This window comes from Dipodomys spectabilis, unplaced genomic scaffold (assembly GCF_019054845.1).
Source record: "Dipodomys spectabilis isolate Male_0828 unplaced genomic scaffold, ASM1905484v1 ptg000360l, whole genome shotgun sequence".
Lineage (NCBI taxonomy): Eukaryota > Metazoa > Chordata > Mammalia > Rodentia > Heteromyidae > Dipodomys > Dipodomys spectabilis.
In genome coordinates this window covers 2,671,802-2,684,725 of record NW_024871037.1, presented here as the reverse complement: position 1 = coordinate 2,684,725, position 12,924 = coordinate 2,671,802, and positions in this window count along the sequence as shown.

Below are 12,924 nucleotides of genomic sequence, written 5' to 3'. Positions count from 1 at the left end.
TCCAAGGCTTCCTCTACCACCCCTCTAGGGCACTATCTCCTCCCAGGCCTGTCTTAGTCTCTCTTCTTCCCTGTCTCCCTCCCTGCCCACCCCCCCTCATTAAGCCTCTTAAACCCCCGCCAGCTCCCTGAAGCAGGAAATTGCATTCTGCCAAGATTAAATGGACTCGAACGCCCTGCCTCTGCCCCGCGAGGGAGGGGAACTGAAAGGAGCCAAGTTTGCTGGGGGGGTGGGGGGCCTGGGGACCCTGAAACCTAGCTTAGGGAAGGAGGATCCTGGAGGATGGGGTGGGGGTGTGTTTCCGAATAGAATAGGGGCTTCCTGAAGGTTAGGAGACAAGGCAGAGAAAGGGCTGGGGAGGGGGAAAGCCCGCTCCTTGCTGCCCTGAGATCAAGAAGCAGTGAGAGGAAGCCACTTTGGGGGCGGGGTGGGGGGGTAAGCTCTGATTAGGTGGGGGCTGCAGGGAAAATAGTTGATTTCCACAGGAAATGGTAGATTGGGAGGTGACAGAAGATGTCTGTCAGATTGAGACCCAACCAGCAGGAAATAGGAAATTAACTTTGATAGGTGTAGTCGCTGCTTTTTGGAGCACCCCAAAAGGGTGCTGGCAAACCTTACTCTTCCCTATTGGCTCAAAGTCTTAGGGGCAAGAGCACAGTCAAGGGGCTCCTGTCTGATGACCCTGGGCCCTCAAACGCCATATGCATGCCGAACCCCACCACCCAGATTCCTGATACTATGTTATCTGAACATGTCCCACCATGGCCTAGAAGGCATTGAAGGTGTGTTTGTGTGTGTGTGTGTATGTGTGTGTGTGTGTGTGTGTGTGAGAGAGAGAGACAGACAGAGACAGAGAGACAGACAGAGACAGAGACAGAGACAGACCTGGGGCTTGAACTCAGGGCCTGGGTACTGCCCCTGAGATTTCCCTCCAGCCCCCCCCCAAGGTTTGCACTTCCAGCATCTTTTTGGTGATAAGAGTCTGAGGTACTGAGACTTGACCTAGGGCCTCACTGAGTTTCTTGCTTGGCTTTTACCACTTGAGCCACGCCTCCAGTTCTGAGAAAACACTGAAGTTGGTTACCCCTTCCCTCCAGAGGCCCAGCAGCTTGTAGAAAGAGACAGTGATCCTAATGTCCTAGCTCCGAACCAGATAGGCATGTGCATACTCATCACAGGGCTCCATGGGGCTCTGAGTCTAGTTTTACTACTAGACCAGAACATCAGAACAGGTAAAACTACGGGCTTGAAGGAGCAAGGATGTATGACAGGTTTGAACTAGTTAGCTGTCAACCCTGGGAACACCCATTCTGGAGCCATCACCAGGACAACAGTGCTTACTGAGTCCCCACTGTGACCTTGGTATTAGTGCCGAGGTACATGCTGCGAAGGACAGGCCAGCCCCATCAGTATAGTGTCCGGGCACAGAAGGCCCTAGAAGAGTTTTCCTAGAGAAAAGCCAGGCACTGTTAATCTAACAGGAAGAGGAGCTAGGTTGTTTGGGGAGCTCCTGTCTTACCTCACCTGAGAACTTCAGCCTGGCTGACCTTGGGTGAGCAAGGAGTAGGTTAGAGGTCTAGATCGGCAGTCATTGGGCAAGATCAGGGTCATGGGCAGAGCTGTGGGAACTTGTGAAAGTTCCAGGACAGACCTGAAGGGCAGATTCTCCACCACTACGGCACACCCCACCCAGGGCCCCAAGCCCCACCCACCTCCCAGGCTCTGTTTGTTCACATGCTGGTGCCCATTTCAGGCAACCTGAGCTGGGCAGACAGGAAAGAGTCTGGCTCCATTCTGGCGGCTGGTGAAAAATGGGTTTCACCTGTCCAGATGTGAGGGAATTGACCTTTGTGTTCTGGGAGAAGTAGGTAAGCTATGGAGCAAGTATGTGCCTAGCTGGTGCATCTGGGGTCACCTTTGCAAACTCAAGAAGAAAGACCCTCCTTAGAATTGAGTTCCTGCTACAGTAAAAGTGGAGTTATGCTGCCTGCTAGCTCCTGGCTGTATCCCAGGTGCTGATGGCTTAAGCCTGTCATCCTAGCTACTCTGGAGGTTGAGATCTGAGGATTGTGGTGCAAAGCCAGCCTGGACAGAGAAGTCCATGCAGCTCTTATGTCCAATTAACCACCAAAAAAAGAAAAAGAAAGAAAAGAAAAAGCTAGAAGTGGAGCTGTGGCTCAACAAAGCTCCAGGACAGTGCCTTGGCTCTGAGTTCAAGCCCTAAGACTGATAGAGATAAGGTGGAGGTGACAAAGGCCCTTGAGACTGTTGTACCAATGTTTCTAGCTTGCACGTTTCCTGATCTCTTCCTGGAGAGACTGGAGACTTCACTGATCTCACTGGAGATCAGCTGCTAGAGAGATCTGAGCTGGCTTGTCATTCAGGTCACTGAGGAGCAATGACCCAAAGCCTTGCCTCTGGCTTATCCTGCCTCCATATTCCCAGACTATCCATTGTAGACACGGGTGCCTTCTAGCACCTCTGACCTCTCTTCCTTCTATCCCCCCTCACCTCCTCAGTCTTTTTATTTTTATTTTTGCTAGTCCTGGGGCCTGGATACTGTCCCTGAGCTTCTTTTGCTCAAGGTTAGCACTCTACCACTTGAGCCCCAGCGCCACTTCCAGCTTTTTCTGTGTGTGTGTGTGTGTGTGTGTGTGTGTGTGTGTGTGTGTGGTACTGTGGAATCGAACCCAGGGCTTCATGCATGCTAGGGCAAGCACTCTACCACTAAGCCACATTCCTAGCCCCACCCCCAGTCTACCTTTCAGAGGCAGCTCTAGTTGCCCCAGCCCCATGTCTCTTCCTAAGTCCTGACCAGCCTTCTCTCTGAACTATAGGTTGGAGACATTTGAACCTGGCTAGCTCATCCGAGCAGTTTCCCTCTTCTTTGGCCCCCCCCATAACAGATCAGGAACAACTCTATCTGTCCTTTGTCCTTTTCTAAAGGTTGTGAGTTCTGGCAAGATGGAGACCATCTCTGGTTCAGTCATCCTTTGTCTGTTCTTAGCCACACAACTGACAGAAAACAAGATATAAACACCTGTCCAAAACTTTGAGGTAAATTTATTCACTGCCTCCCATATGAACAGCCTCTGTAGACAGGATACTCGTGGCTCATACCTGTCATTCTAGCTACTAAAGGGGCTGAGATGTGAGATCACAGTTTAAAGCCAGCCTAAGCTGGGCAGACTAAGTCAAGAGATTTTCTTTCTTTTGGGGCCTGACTGTTGTTCCTGAGCTCTTTTATCTCAAGGCTAGAGCTCTACCACTTTGAGCCACAACACCACTTCTAGTTTTCTCGTGGTTAATTGGAGATACAAATAAGTCTCACAAGACTTTCCTGCTGGGGTTGGCTTTGAACCATGATCCTCAGCTCTCAGCCTCTTGAGTAGCTTGGATTACAGGCATGAGCCACAAGCCCCTGGTGAGATTCTTTTATTTTTTATTATATATATATATTTTTTTTGGGGGGGTGGTTGGTCATGGGGCTTGAATTCTGGGCCTGGGTGCTGTCCCTCAGCTCTTCAGCTCAAGACTAGCGCTCTATCATTTGAACCCCAGTGCCACTTCCTGCTTTTTTCTGTTTATGTGGTCCTGAGGAATTGAACCCAGGGCCTCATGCATACAAGACAAACACTCTACCACTGAGCTACCTTCCCAGCCATTTTTTTTTTTTTTTTTGCCAGTCATGTTGCCTGAACTCTGGGCCTGGGCACTGTCCCTCAGCTCTTCAGCACAAGGCGAGCGCTCTACCACTTGAGCCACAGCACCACTTCCAGCTTTTTCTGCTTATGTGGTGCTGAGGAATCGAACCCAGGGCCTCATGCATGCAAGGCAAGCACTCTACCACTGAGCCACCTTCCCAGACCCCATTTTATTTATGTATTTATGTATTTTTAAATTTATTTTTTGGTCTGCCATAGGGCTTGAACTCTGGGCCTGAGTGCTATCCCTCAGCGCAAGACTAGCACTGTACCACTTGAGCCATAGTGCCACTTCCGGTTTTCTGGTGGTTAATTGGAGATGAGTCTCATGGACTTTCCTGTGCAAACTGGCTTTGAACTGCAATCCTCAGATCTCAGCTTCCTGAGTAGCTAGGATTACAGACGTGAGCCACTGGTGCCTGGCTTGTTTTTATTTTTTTGGTCATGGGTCCTGGGTTCTGGGCCTGGGCGCTGTCCCTCAGCTCTTCAGCTCAAGGCTAGAGCTCTACCACTTGAGCCAAATCGCTACTTCCATTTTCTTTCTTTTTTCTTTTCTTTTTTGCCAATTCTGGGACTTGAACTCAAGGCCTGGGCACTGTCCCTGAGCTTCTTTTGCTCAAGGCTAGCACCCTACCACTTGAGCCACAGCACCACTTCTGGCTTTTTCTGTGTAGTGGTACTGAGGAATCAAACTCAGGGCTTCATGCATGCAAGGCAAGCACTCTACCACTAAGCCACCTTCCCAGCCTAGGATTCCTTGATACTTGTGAACAAGCTGTTCTGGGGAAATCACTGGTGGAGTTTGAAGGTTGTTCCTTCATGACACATAATACGTAGGGGTAGGACAAGGTCCAGAATCTCAGTTGCCTATATTCCCATTTTACTGACCATTGTCCTCCCCAGCAGAAGGCTTTGGACCTGCCTAACATGTCCTTCTGATCTCTCCTTCCTTACCTGCATGCCTCATCTGACACCAGACAGGGGCCTCTAGCTCTGTATAAGCTTGCCAGGGCCAGAGACTTTCTTGGCAGGTCTCTTCAGCTGGACTTTACTATAGAGCTGATGGCAGGCTTGAGCAAGGTTCATGGGTTTGCCAGCTACTCACATAGAAACCTCTAGTAGCCTGTCCTGGAGATGTTAGCCATGGAGTCTCATTTGTGGAGACCCCAGTGGAACAGAAGTAGGTTCACAATCAAGTCCTTAATTTCAGAGAGATCTTGGAGGGGTGGGGGTGTCTAAGACACCCTAGGATTGCTGGATACAAAGATGTTTGTTCTTTAACCCTGGCTCCAGAGAAGAGGTTTCTGGGACACAGACTACCTCCTCTGCTTTTCTAGCTGCTTATCACCTAGGTGGGGAGAAAGGCTCAGGGACCCAAGTTTCTCTACCTAGGTTATTTTCCTTCTCCTAGAGTGTGGTCTGGATTTCCTCCTCTCAGCCTAGATTAGAGCTGCTCTGGTCTGGGAATCTAGGAAGGACCGAGATGTAAAGAAAGGTGGGCAGGAGCTAGACACTGGTAGCTCACGCCTATAATCCTTGCTATTCAGGAGGCTGAGATCTGAGGATTGCAGTTTGAAGCCAGCACAGGTAGGAAACTCCAAGAGACTCTATTATCTTCAATAAACCACTCAGAAAAAGCCAGAAATGGTACTGTGGCTCAAGGGGTAGAGCACTAGCCTTGAACTAAAGAAGTTTAGGTCCTAAGTTCAAGCTCCAGTAACTAGCAGGGAAAAAAACAGTGGGCAGGGTGAGTAGCTAATTTAGTCCTTCATCTACATTCTCCCCTGAATCCTACCATCTCCCTATATGAGGTCCTGGTTTAAGCTCTTCAACCCCAAGATGACAGAAGAATAAATGATACCTGTCATCAGCAACCAGGTGGTAGGACTGGGAAGGTAGCTTAGTGGTAAAGTGTTTGCCTAGCATGCATGAAGCCCTGGGTTCAATTCCTCAGTACCACATACACAGAAAAGGGCAGAAGTGATACTGTGGCTCAAGTGGTAGAGTGCTCGCCTTGAGCAAAAGAAGCTCAGAGACAGCAGCCAGGCCCAGGATTGTATATCCTGTTCATGTGGGTCACAGATTCAGGTGTTCAGGCACTTCTAGGTCCTGTGAAGACCTTGCGGTGAGAAGGGCAGCAAGGACCCCCTCTGACCCAGGTGGAGAGGACTCTGGGATTGGTGCCATTATTTACTAGACGAAATTGGAACAGGCAAACAATTCATTTGATCTCTGGGACTTTCCTGCTTTGGAAAAGAGGGGTGAGTGTCTCAGGCAGGTATTTCAACTTCTCTGTAGCATCTCAAGGCTGGCTGACCCTCCTCCTCCTCCTTCTCCTCCTCCTTCTTCTTTTGGGTCAGTCATGGGGCTTGAACTCCGGGCCTAGGCTCTGTCCCTCAGCTCTTTAGCTCAAGGCTAGTGCTCTACCACTTGAACCACAGTGACATTTCTGGTTTTTCTAGTGGTTTATTGAAGATAAGAGTCTCACGAACTTTCCTGCCCAGGCTGGCTTTGAACTGTGAACCTCAGATCTCAGCATCCTGAGTAGCGAGGATTACAGGCGTGAGCCACTGGCACCCGGCTTAGCCAACCCTTCTATATTCCCAGAAGGGTGATTGCCTTTGTCTCCAAGGGACATATTGTCTGGGAGAAATTTTCCTCTGTCTTTGGTGCCCACCTGATGGTCTGAGAGTCCCTGGCTTTGGGAAAACAGGACTATGGCTGCTGGAGTTATAGGGAGAAAGTGCTTGGGGGTGGGATCCTCCTGCTGCAAGGCTGTCTGGGACTGCCATTTCTGTCTCCTTGAAACTGTTTTCTGAAGCCAGGCACCTGTGGCTCACACCTGTCATGCTAGCTATTCAGGAGGCTGAGATCCGAGGATTGCAGTTTGAAGCTAGCCCAGACAAGAAGGTCCATGAGACTCTTTATCGTCAATAAACCACTCAGAAAACACCAGAAGTGGTGCTATGTATGCCTCAAGTGGTAGAGCACTAGCTTTGAGTACAAAAGCTCAGGGCCAGCGCCCAAGCCCTGAGTTCGAGCCCCAGGAAGGCACAAAACAAAATTAAAACACCCCAAAACCTCTTCTTGGGGAAAGGGGGTACACCATCTTTAGAAAAATCTTTGGCCTGCTACAGAGACAAACCAAGGTGTGAAAGAGTTACATGCAGACCAGTTAAGCCGGGCCAGTGTACATTGTCCCATTGGCTTCTAAACCTAGTCATCTCTGCTTAGAAGAGAGGTGAGGACATCTACCTGTCTGTCTTGGGCTGTCAGCCTTTCTTCTTCCAGCCAGGAGGCAGGAGGGTCAGGGAAGGGATGCTGGCTCTCACGAATTTACAATGATTAGACTTAATGAAGCAGATGTCTAGGGATCAAGGATTCTAGTGGGAGGGGCTGGGGGAGCTGGTGGACAGTGCCTGTAACACCTTCATCCTTCTCAGATGCCCTCTGCCCAAATCCAACCAGCCCAGGGTTCTGCTATGCTAAGCTTCTTAGCACCAGGATTCAGCATAAACAACATCTGTCCCCTGTTGTTGCAGGGTCTGAGCCTTGGTGTCTTGAGGTCTTCAGAGGAGCCCTGGGGACACAGTTAGGGAGGCCTGGAAAGGGTCTTTGCACAGACATACACACTCATCCAGCTTCCCAGGTGTGCTGGCCTCTGCCTGTTAAGTTATGCAAAGCCATCATCTTCCCACTCTAGACCTGGGCCTCTGGGAGAAGAGGGGAGGGGGAGGAGAAAGCTGTCCTATTCTCCAGGGTCTAGTCTGGATGGACCAGTCAGGGAGGAATGAGCCTAAGTCTTCCCATCAGCCCCTCTGGCCCTACTTCTCTGGCTGATGTCTGTGGGCACTGCTCCCCTCCCCAACAGCATTCTAACAGTCACAGAAGAAAAGACAAGAAACGAGGTGTCTGAAGATGAGGATTGAGGGGTGGAAATTACCTCAACTGAATTTTAAAAACCCCTGGCTGGTTGCCATGGAAACAGAAAGGTGCATCCCATCACCATGGCAACAGGAAAACACCGAGGTCTGCTGCTGGGATTGGGGATTTGGGATATGGCCGGAGGGGGTGGGCAGAGGCGGTGGGCCTGGACTAGAGTAGTTGAAGGTAGGGGGGGTGAGAGGCCTGGAATTACTGCCACCTTTCCAGGGACCAGAAGGCAAGGCTAGACCCCTATTCCTTGGAAGAGGGGTCACAGGAATGAATTATGAAGTGTAACCCCCTAGTTTGCATCACTTACTCCTACCTCACACTGTCTCCAGCCTTAGGAAGTGAGTGAGCCTGCTTATCTGGCTTCCTAGATGGGCTTCCCAGAGCATAGTGACCATCCAGATTGACTCCTGAGCTCACTACAGTCTAAGAAACACCATCTCTGCTCTCTGGACCCAAGAAAGAAATACATGGCCAGGACCAAGTGACTGGTGACTTATACCTGTAATCTTAGCTACTTAGGAGGTTGAGATCTGAGGATTGTGGTTCGAAGCTAGCCCAAGAAGAAAAATCTATAGAGACTCTTATTCCCAATGACCACCCAAAACAAAAGGAGGAAGGAGGAGGAGAAGAAGAAGAAGAAGAAGAAGAAGAAGAAGAAGAAGAAGAAGAAGAAGAAGAAGAAGAGGAGGAGGAGGAGGAGGAGGAGGAGGAGGAGGAGGAGGAGGAGGAGGAGGAGGAGGAGGAGGAGGAGGAGGAAGAGGAGGAGGAGGAGGAGGAGGAGGAGGAGGAAGAGGAGGAGGAGGAGGAAGAGGAGGAGGAGGAGGAGGAGGAGGAAAGAAAAGGACCACAGATTCCCTCCAGTAACACACACCTGGCAGGTTGCTGCACACACCTGTTCTATGACTACACACACCTGGAGGATGGTTCCAAAGGTAGCAGTCATCTCCTCCAAGAACCTGGTCTCCAAGGTTAGAGAGACTTGTCATCAGAAATCTGATTTAGCATGATGATTCAGGGAGAGGCAAAAGGGCTCCTATGAGTGTGGGGGGGATAAGGGGTCAGTCCTGGGCTTGAATTTAGGGTCTGGATGCTGTCCCTGAGCTTTTGTGCTTGAGGCTAGTGCTCTACCACTTGAGCCACAGCTCTATGTCTGGCTTTTTTTGTTTGAAGTTTACTTGGTCTCATAGAGAGTTTCCTGTCCATCTGGCTTTGAACCACAATCCTCATATCTCAGCTTCCTGAGTAGCTAGGATTACAGGTGGGAGCCATGGGTGCCCAGCTTGAAGGGCTCCTATTCTGTCATCACTGAGCATGCTCTCAGGATAGCCAGTCAGCAAGCGCAGATGACTTGGACAGGTCTTGGTGCAGGTTCATTCCTGGCTGTGCAGCCCTCACTGTGGCTGGAGGATCCTTTTATACCCACAGACCCCATGCTAACGGCTGGACATTCAGGCTCACTGGCCCCATGGCCTTCTAGTCTACCATTAAAGTGAGTCTCTGGGGTTACCCAGTGACGCCATACAATGCTCGTTAGACACACCTGGGAGCATCATGGCTCCTGGAGTCTCGGGCTTTTCCATTAATGCATTAGTGTAGCCGGCTTTGGAGATTATAAAGTCTGCCTGTGGCCTTGGAGACCTGGTTCTGTGTGTGTGTGTGTGTGTGTGTGTATGTGTGTATGTGAAAGAGAGAGAGAGAGAAAGAGAGAGAGAGAGAGAGAAGAGGTGGAAGAAGAGCATTACAGAGAGGTCAACAGAAGCAGCAAAGGTGTCTACTCTATGCTAGGCTACCAGCTCTCAGTGGGCTCATTCCAGTCTAGATTCTCTAATCTGTGCCCAGGGTTTCTTTCTGTGGAGGACATCACACAAAGGATTCTGAAGAGACCTAGGAGCATCAGGCAGGCTACTGTATTTGGGGTTCCCATATGGGTTGTGAAACCCTGGAGCTATCTGGGGTAGTATAGTAAAAGCTTAGAAGAGCAGCCATCAGGAAAGAAAGAGATGCTTTTTGCCTCTGAAGAAGTATCTCAGCCTCCAGTGTTGTTACCTCAATTAAGAGTCTAGCATGAGGGGCTGGGAAGGTGGCTCAGTGGTAGAGCGCTTGCCTTGCATGCTCGAGGCCCTGGGTTCAATTCCTCAGCACCACATAAGCAAAAAGAAAAAAAAAAGCCAGAAGTGGCGCTGTGGCTCAAGTGGTAGAGTGCTAGCCTTGAGCTGAAGAGCTGAGGGACAGCGCCCAGGCCCAGAGTTCAGACACCAGGACCGGACCCAAAAAAAAAAGAGTCTGGCATGAGGCCTGCACTGGTGGCTCACACCTGTAAGCCTAGCTACTCAAGAGGCTGAGATCTAAGGACCAAGGTTTGAAGCCAGCCTGGACAGAATTTTTTTTTTTTTAAGTTTTGGTCAGTCGTGGAGCTTGAACTCTGGGCCTGGGCGCTGTCCCTCAGCTCTTCAGCTCAAGGCTAGTGCTCTACCACTTGAGCCACAGCGCCACTTCTGGTTTTCTGGTGGTTTATTGAAGAATCTCATATACTTTTGTGCCCAGGCTGGCAGGTCTCCGCCTAGCTCTGTGAGACTCTTATCTCCAATTAAGCACCAAAAAGCCAGAAGTGGAGCTGTGGCTCAAGTGTCAGAGCATTCACCTTGAGGGGAAAAACTCAAGGACAGCACCCAGGCCTTTTCTAGGATGGGCACGCACACACACACACACACACACACACACACACACACAGCTCAAAGTGTCCAGGCCCACACACACACACACACACACACACACACAGCTCAAAGTGTCCAGGCCCCAAAGTGTCCATGACCAGCACAAAAAAAATCAATAAGCCAGGCACTGGTGGCTCATGCCTGTAATCCTAGCTACTCAGGAGGCTGAGATCTGAGGATTGCCATTCAAAGCCAGCCCAGGCAGGAAAGTCCATGAGACTCTTATTTCCAATGAACCACCAGAAAACCGGAAGTGGCGCTGTGGCTCAAGTGGTAGAGCGCTTGCCTTGAGCTGAAGAGCTGAGGGACAGCGCCCAGGCCCAGAGTTCATGCCCCATGCCTGACACCCCCCCACACACACACCAAAAAAAAAAATCAATAGGAAATAAGTAAACAGGACTTCAACCCTAGCTGTCCACGAAGAAGTTAAATGTGATTGAAGTATACAGGTCCTAACTACACCTGCGCGTCTTGTTTACCATAGCCTACACAATATTTACTCCATCTCCAGCATCTCCTTCCAAGTGTCTTGCATATGCCCAGGAGCATAGGACAATGTTTATGTCTAGAGAGCCCCAATATTTACCCACATTCCACCCACACAGAGCTTGGGAGGAGTTGCACTCCTCTTCCCCTCAGATAGAGCATTTGCCTAGCAACATGGAATAGTGTTTACTCCATGCTGGTGGCTTTGGTTCCCCATTGCCTACCCAGGCTATTCCTTGGATCCATAGAGCAGTGCTTGGCCATGCCCTCGGTTCCTGTGGCCAGACGGCAGGGAAGACTCTCAGGATGCTGAGAGCAGTATCTGCCTGCCTTTAAGGTGTAATATTAATTCCCATCATGACCTTGTATGGTGGCTTCAGTCTGGTGCAGAACTGAGCCCACACCGGGGTAGTGTTTACTCCCAGTAGGGGGTGCTGAGGTCAGTATTTCCTGATCCTTAATACAGTGCGCTCTCCTCCTGCTCTGGAAACCTTCAGCCTCTTCTGCTGGCTGGGGGTGGGGGTAGGGTTAGGATAGGGGGGACAGGAGAACCCTAGGGGTCTATGACTTCTAATAGGAGGGTTGACTTCCTCCTTTATGTACTGACTCAGAAAGATACTGATAACCCCTTCTAGCCAGTGTTGCTTGGCTTACTGAGTTAAGGGAGCCATTAAAATGAGAAGGAACGGGGTGCTGGTGGCTCACACCTGTAATCTTAGCTACTCAGGAGGCTGAGATGTAAGGATCGTGTTTCCAAGTCAATTGGGGCAGGAAAGTCCATGAGACTATTTCCCATGAACCACCAGAAAAACTAGAAGTGGACCTGTAGCCCAAAGTGGTAGAGTGCTAGCCTCGAGCAGAAAAGATCAGGGACAGAGCCCTGGCCCTGAGTTCAAGCCCCACAACTGACAAAAAAAAAAACAAACCCACAAACAAACAAAACAAAACAAAACAAAACTGTCATGGACTTTCCTGCCTGAGTTGACTTCAAACCATGAGCCTCAGATCTCAGCCTCCTGAGTGGCTAGGATTACAGGCTCTTGAGCTCTGCCTCATGTCTGATGGCTTTTTCCTGAGTCTACCCTCTCCCTTAGTACAGTATCAGGAAACATTCCAGGAGGTCTGCTAGACATAGGGACCCTGTGTCCTGAGAGACTTGGTTGTACCTCTGGAAGCTCAAACTCCTGGGAGTTTGAGACTGCCTTTCTCTCCGATGCTCAGGACAAAGGTTTGGGCTAGGACCTGGCAGATTCTGCTTATCTCATCATAAATATTTATCAGGCTCCAGAGGCCAAAGCCTGCAGCTGGCTGGAAAGTGGGGAGTGTCACAAGAGGAGGCAGATGCTGCAGAAGGATCTCAAAGCCCTTTCTTAATGAGGGTGCTGGGAGAGGAGAGTGCCACCTGGGCTTGGGATCCTGGGGGAACAGAAAGGACAGATGGATAGCGGGACAGTCAGAGAGCCTTGGAGACTTGGGCATAATCCAGTAATCAGACCCCTCCATGCACCCTAGGAATGTGGGGGGGGGGAAGGTCTAGGTGAGAAGGCTAAGGCTACAAAGACATTGAGTCCTCCCTGGACTGTTCTCTCCTGGGGCCCCCTTGAGAGCTGTCCCCCCCATCTGTGTGTGTGTGTGTGTTTGTGTGTGTGTGTGTGTGTGTGTGTATGTGTATGTGTGTGTGTTTGTGTGTGTCTATATTAGGGCTTGAACTCAGGGCCTGGGTGAGCTTTTCCACTCAAGGTGAGCCCTCTACCACGTGAGCCACAGCTCTCCTTCTGGCTTTTTGCTAGTTAATTGGAGATAAGAGTCTCTGAACCAGGGGCTGGTGGCTCCTGACTATAATCGTAGGAGGCTGAGAATTGAGGATTGCAATTCACCACTCAAAAACTGGAAGTGGTACTGTGGCTCAAGGGGTAGGGTGCTAGCCTTGAGCAAAAGAGCTCAGGGACAGTGCCCAGGCCCTGAGTTCAAACCCCACGACCAATAAAAGAGAAAAAACTCTCAGATTTGTATAATCACCTTATCCCTCTTGCTGCACCCTTGCTGGCTTCAAACTGTGATCCTCAGATCTCAGCCTCTGAGTC